The following is a 6574-nucleotide window of genomic DNA, read 5'->3' on the forward strand; positions in this document are numbered from 1 at the left end:
AATCCTCTGCAGAAATCACTTCCCTTGAGCACCCAAGAGACCAGAAGAGGTTAAGCCTGTCCAGGCAAATTCCCTTTACAGGGACTGCAGCAAACACAGTGCCTTCTTAGGAGGTGTAAGTGAACGGGGCGGTGGGGGATGAGGAACAGCCAGGATGCTGCTGCAGGGCTGTTTTTCCACACTCCAGAGCAAGGCAAGGAGGGCACCACTCCCTGCAGGGTGAACAATGAATGTTCGGCAAGACACTGCACATAGCTGGCCTCCCCAGGCCACCGGGGACTTGTTTGCAAAGTGCTGTCATCATTACATATCCCCTCGCAACAGCCTGCCTTCGCCCCTGACAGAGCTGTGGCATCAAAGCCAGAGCCACGGGGAGAAGCAGTCCTCCAAAGCTGCGCTGCCTGAAAGGAAGAGCCCTTCCAGGGCTTGCCCTGAAGGGGGAACTGGCACCAGGAGACCCCGCCGCCAGAGAGCACGGCCCAGATGTCGTCTATGGGGCTGTCATCGTGCCCTGCTCAAGACGTGACCTGCCCTGACATCAAGCACCCAAATCCCCATGACTCCAGCACAAAGGGGCCAGGTTCAAGAACTCGTTCCCAGACGCACAGTCAGAGACATAGAGGAGGCTTCTCTCTGTACCATGAGCAAAGTTACACAGATGCCACCCGCTGCAGGAGCAAGCATGGCTGGCAGAAGTAGCCAGCAGGAATGCCCGGGCCAGCAGAACGATGCTGGCTCCCACCTGCCCCAACTCGGCCAGAAGCCCCTGTTGCTCCCCGCACCTCGGAGCGAAGCCCGGTCCGCTGCAGACGCCCCTCCCCGGGCCGGCGGAGTCCCACCGGGGGCCGGCTGTGGCACAGATCCCCCCCTCCCCTGCAGTTACCTGCAGGAGCATCCCAAGGGCAGGGGAGCGAGGATCCTGCCCAGGGATGGCGCGACGAGCGCCGGCTTCCCACCGGGGAAGCCCCGCTCCTGCTCGCCGGGGGATGCCCGAGGCCCGCGGCACCGGGCGGCCGCCGCATCCCCCGGCGTCCCCGCGGCTGCGGGCGGCGGCTCCGCACAAAGCGGGGTGGGGCCGGCGGGGGCTGCGGCACCCCAGACGACCCCCCCCCGTCCCCCCGCTCCCGAGGCTGTGGCAGGTGCCCCGGCCGGCGCGTCCCGGCCCCACGACCACCATTTCCCCCCGCCGCCAAACCACCACCCCCCGGTCTCATTCATACCTTGCGGCTGGCGGCGGGGGTCCGGGCAGCGCGCAGGGCGTGCGCATGGGAGCCGCGCTCCTTCCGCGCCCTTCCGCGCCGTGCCGTGCCGCGCAGTGCCAGCCCGGCCCCGGCCCGCCCGCCGTCCCCGCCCCGGCCCGCCCCCCCCGCCCCGCTCCCCGCCGCGCCCCGCAGCCGGGAGGTGCCGGCGGGGCTCGGGGGGTGCCCGCCGCCCCCGTGATGCGGGAAGCTTGAGCCCCGCAGAGCCTCCCCGGGGAGGTGCGGGTCCGGCAGCGCGGCTGTGCCCGGGGCCTGGGGGCCATCTGAGGGCCGCAGGAAGCGTGGGGTTCGCTCTGCTGCGATCGTGGGGAGAGCCCCTCCGTACGGGGGGCAAGAGCGGTCAAGCACCCCTCCCTTCCCTGGGCGAACTGGCCCGACGTGCACGGTGCCCCGTCACCATCACCGCTGCAGGTGGGTCTCCCAGGTCTCAGGCCTGGAGGTACGCTGTGAAGGTTTTGCTAGGACATCACGCTGACAGCATCAGCACTTCACCATCATCTGCGCAGAGGGAACCCACAGGCCTTGCCATAGCTCACAGAGCTGCGGTGGACGTGGCAGTGGGTTCCTGTACCCTCGGTGCGACCACCAGGTCCCGGGCGCTGCACCCTGAACACTCGCACACCCCTGCAACACATACTAGGGTGCCAGCCTCAGCTGGCAGCCTCCAGCCGGCTCAGCAGTCCCTGGTAGATGGAAAGACACTGGCCCATATGGGCTCAAAGCTGCAAGGCCTTCACTGATGGCAAATGACTCTCAAAAGCTTGTCATGCCTGCAGAGCTCAGATTTTGGGGACAGCTGGTACCTTGGCAGCACTACAAGCCCACCTGGTAACCTGGGTGAGGAACTTGGCAAGTAGACAGCAATGCCCAAGGTCAAAGTGTAGAGGAGATGTACTTGTCCAGGTCACCCACTCAGCCACACCACTCTGGTTCTCTCTGAACAGAGCCTGAGACAGCTGGCTCATCTCAATGCTTTAGTCCCACCCATCTCTGGGTAGCAGTGGCAGCTCTGGGCTGAGCCAGCAGGTGCGACAAGGCTGTGAGACTGGGTGTCCTCCACAAGTGGGATGCTGCAGTTCAGGTGTCTGTGCTTTGATTCTGTGGGGGTGAGATGGGAGTCTGCCAGTCCCTACAGGCACCCAAAGTCCTTTTAGGGGAGGAAAAGCAGACCTTTGACAAGAGCAGTCCCACACCAAATCCTTTGAGGAAGTTGAGCCGAATTTCAGAACCAACTAGCAGCCCCCAAGAGTGCTCTCCATGCCTTGCTGCCAGGTACCAGGCTGGGACAACCCCAGGAGTTGAGCAGAGACACAGCTGTTGAGAAGCACTGTTCATGGATGGAGCACAGGAGGCAATCCAGCTGTGGACACAAAGCGTGGCTGCTTGTGCAGCAGCTGTCCTGGACCTGGCCTGCCTACAGGAATTGAGATCAGTTCTGGAACACCTCAAGACACTCGCAGCCATGCTCACGTCTTCACCATAGAGAAGTACAAGACAGGTCAGGTGTGGATGCACAGATGATCTCCAGTGCTTCCATTCACACACGCTGTTCTCCAGCCCTGATTGAGCAGCAGAAGATTGCATGCAGGACTGATGGGGGGATAAAGGTGTGTTTGTTTGAGGTTATTTGTGGAAAACATTTCTGCTGCATTCAGCCCTGTCCACTGCAGGCTTCTAGCTACGCCAGTCATGCGCAAGTGCCGTTCCTCAGAGCTGTTGTAGGTGCTGACAAAGTGAATGGCTTTGCTGCCCTTTCCCCTTTCCAGCCTAAGAAGGCGTGGCTGGGACTGGTGTCTGTACTGGGGTGTCCTCGGTGATTGGGGTGAACTCTCTGTCTTCTTTCCTGGGACTTCTCAACTGGTCATCCAACAGCAAGGGCTTGGCTGAGCAACTGCTGCTGACAGTTTGAGTCTGCAGAGGTGGCTTGTGGCAAAAAGCAGCTCCACACAACACTTGTCCTGCTCGGTAAAGGGCCTCCAGCAGCCCCAAAGAAAACACCGTTCTTAGTGTTTTCTGTTGGGATCCAACAGCAGAAGTTGGAGCAATGTGCCCTGTAACTCTCTGCCATCCCATATCCTTACATGCCAGAAATCAGGCCAGGAGCAGGCTGGTGTCACCTCTGGACATCTCTTCCCAGCCTGTGCAAATTAATGAAAAGTGGAAAGCTACCACCACAGACAGCAGAGTTCATTATGGAGGGGAGCCTGACAGCAGCGCAGTCGAACACCACCATTGGCCCACGGCTAGCCAGAAACTACCTGCAGCACTGCAACCTGTGGGCAAGCTGCTGGCACCTGCTGTGGCTGCTCTGTGTTGCAGGAGCTACACCACTGTGGCCACACTAGTGGTATCTGTGCAGCTATGGACAGAGGACCTCTCGCCCAGCTGGGGTGGCTCCCGGGCAGCAGGGTCCTGCCTTGCAAGGAGCAGGCGCAGAAGTGGATGAGACGAGGCAGGGGGAAAACAGCTTTCTGCTTGGTGATATGCCTTGCTGCCCTAGGAAGGTGTTATGGTTTGAGGAACCCACAACAATTTATTGTTTAGACAATTATTCTATCACCCGATGACCCCTCCCAACCCAGGAAGGGGAATGGGAAAAAACAAGGAAACCCAGAAGTTGAAATATAAACAGATTTAATAGAATAAGACTAAATAAATAACATTAATAACACTAAAGAACCAATATTGATCCCCATACCAATATAAAATACACAGGGATTATGCTCAGCCCATTCTACCAGCAGGAAGCTGTGCACTCCCAGCAGGGGACACTGTCCCACAAATGTGGGGCACTGCGAGCGCTGCGGCTTTGGGAGGAAGGGAAGGGCTCAGGGGTCCAGCCCCAGGGCAAGAAGTTCTCAGGATGGCAGCCATCAAGGGAGAGAGGGCTCCTCAACAAACTTTCTAATTTGTATTGAATGTGCCATTCATGGTAAGGGTCTCGCTCCTCATCCTCATCCAGGCACCTGGCTAACTCAAAAATACTGAGACCTTGAAACCCACATATCACAGCTGGCTATAAAATAAATATTTTCACAAATAAAGACACAAGAGTTTTCTAAAACAGTTTTCCCTGGCATTAGAAGAGACCTTACTCAGAAGTAAAATTACTGCAAGAAAAATTAATCCTGTGTTTCTCAAACCAGGACAGAAGGGCATGACGGGTTTGCAGATGCAATGTCCTCAGGTAGATTTAATTGAAAGCTGTGTTATACCAGCACACAGCCCAGCACATCTGCACTGGAAAGGAGGTGCTGCAGCAAGCACTGTACTCAGCTTCATCCCAGCCTGATGAGGACCAGGGGCTTGGCGTGCCTGTGGTAGGTTTGGATGAAGCTGCATGGAGGAAGCCGCTAATTAGTTATACCCAATTAGCATCATCTTTAACAAGAACATCCCACCTCTCCTGTAATTATTTCCAGCCCTGCGCAGTTCAAGATCACTGTCTGTGCCCCACGTACGGGGGCGGGTGGCACAAGGGGTAGGGTGGAAGCTGTGCCCACGCAACACCCACCAGCTTTGGGGACCGATTTAATATGCCATTGTGGTGGCGGTGTCAAAACTGGAAGTCTTTTCAGAGTCTGTGGCATCGGCATTCCCCCTCAATCTGCATGAGCTTTTATCACATTGAAAAATGTTACATTATCAGAAGACGAAGCAAGAAACATCAGTTGGGTTTAATTTCCTTTTGGAACTTTTCCTCCCTGCAAAATGCTGTCATGAACAATACTTTTGTACTAACAGAATCACTTTATTAAAGAAAAAATTAAAGCTATTATTTTCAGCAAGGGGCTGTGATGTTGAGCTGAGTACTATTTTTTCCCAAGGGACCTTGACATTTAATTTTACTTACCTTGGATGTTGCATGAAGTCTCAAAGCTCCCTACCATCTTGACACCAGAGCGTGCCAAAGAGCTTCTGTGTTATGAAAATTAAGCTTAAAACCAGAGCAGATACAGATCCACCAGCTGGCATCTCAAAGCCAGACTTTGCACTTGGTGGAAAGCCATCGGTCGATAACAAGAAGAAATGGTGATTTTGCCTAAATGGTAGCAGACCAGGCAACTACAGCAAGCATCCCCCATGCAGTGGGACAGGGGACTGCTCACCCCAAATGCGCTTGCCACCATTAGTGATATCTCCTCTTCTACTGACTAACCTGGTGTGCCGTTTTCCTCTCTGGAGAGCTCCTGAGGCTGAGCAGAAAACACGCAGGGGTTTTCTCATGATTTAGTAGCTCAGTGTGGCCTGCAGCCTCCCACTGAACTCCAGGAAAGGGGCTGAATTACCTCGGAGGGCATTAAATTACGTCAGCTCCACTACTATGACCCTGGCATGGGAAAGTGGTTTGTCTTCTTGCCCCTGGCACGTCCCCAGGCCAGAACAAGCTAACGTTCTGTAGAGGAACTCTTAGCACTGAGAAACAGCTGAAGAAGTCCCAGCTTTGGCTCAGGCCACCAAATGTGCTCTTAATGGGAAGAGAGCCAGCCCCAGGTCTTGTGTCTGTGATAGTGGCAGGAGGTTGCCCAGCCTGCAAGCTGGAGGAGAAACGCAGCACTGTGGGATAGCTCCTGCTACAGGGTGTTGTTGCTTCCTGCTCATGGGCAATGCCTTTCCCTGTAGCACTCTCCTTCACCCTGGATGAGAAGCTTGAGCTTGGGATAAACATTAACCCAACACAGAAACAACCTCCCCAGGAATGCTTCTTTCCGGGGCAGCGTGCCAGGATACAGGAGTGGATCGAGCATCTTTGCTGTGCACTAGCGCTTTTGCGTGCAAGGGCTTAGCTGCAGCGTATGGAGGTAACAGTGCTTCAGACAAAAGATCCTTCCAGCCCAATACCACCCAGCGCCAAAAAGGGGTGAAACAGGGAAGCCTCCCAGCCTCTACCTGTTTGCAGCTCAGGGACTTGCTGAGCCAGCAGTGGTTTTCTGTGTGTTTGGCCATGCTGCACCAGTTTGTCCTCTCAAAACCATATAAACACTTGGTGGGCCCAAACTCCTGCAACAAGGTGATCTGCAGATTAATTGCATATTCTGCAGGAAAAAAAAAAATCAAACCCATCCTTTTTAGGGTTGGAGCTGGTATCCCAAGGTTTAGATTAATGCAGAGACAAAAGGCATAATTTAAAAAGTAATGTTGTGCATACAGCAAAGCTCAGCAAAGGCTGACTCTGGGGTGGAAAGACACATGTTTTATACATAGGTACCAGCACAGCCAGAGGGAGCTACTGGGCTGTGCAACCAGGTTAAACTGTTTTCCAACTACAACAGTTGGCCCTGGCAGTACAAATTATCCTTGTGCACTTCATGCAG

The 6574-nt window shown here is 55.3% G+C and overlaps 1 protein-coding gene across 3 annotated transcripts in view; it reads right to left on the reverse strand.

The window, feature by feature from the left end:
• The window catches only part of CORO2A (coronin 2A), a 59482-nt gene extending 58140 nt beyond the window's left edge, over positions 1-1342 (reverse strand). For 2 of the 3 annotated variants that reach the window (XM_063320706.1, XM_063320708.1), the window contains exon 1: positions 1221-1328. The gene's annotated coding sequence lies outside the window, so the exon portion shown is untranslated. Of the gene's footprint in view, positions 1-1220 lie in introns of all 3 variants that reach the window. The other variant, XM_063320707.1, reaches the window with a different exon arrangement.
• Between the last annotated feature and the right edge of the window lie 5232 nt (positions 1343-6574).

This window comes from Chroicocephalus ridibundus, chromosome Z (assembly GCF_963924245.1).
Source record: "Chroicocephalus ridibundus chromosome Z, bChrRid1.1, whole genome shotgun sequence".
Classification (NCBI taxonomy): Eukaryota; Metazoa; Chordata; class Aves; order Charadriiformes; family Laridae; genus Chroicocephalus; species Chroicocephalus ridibundus.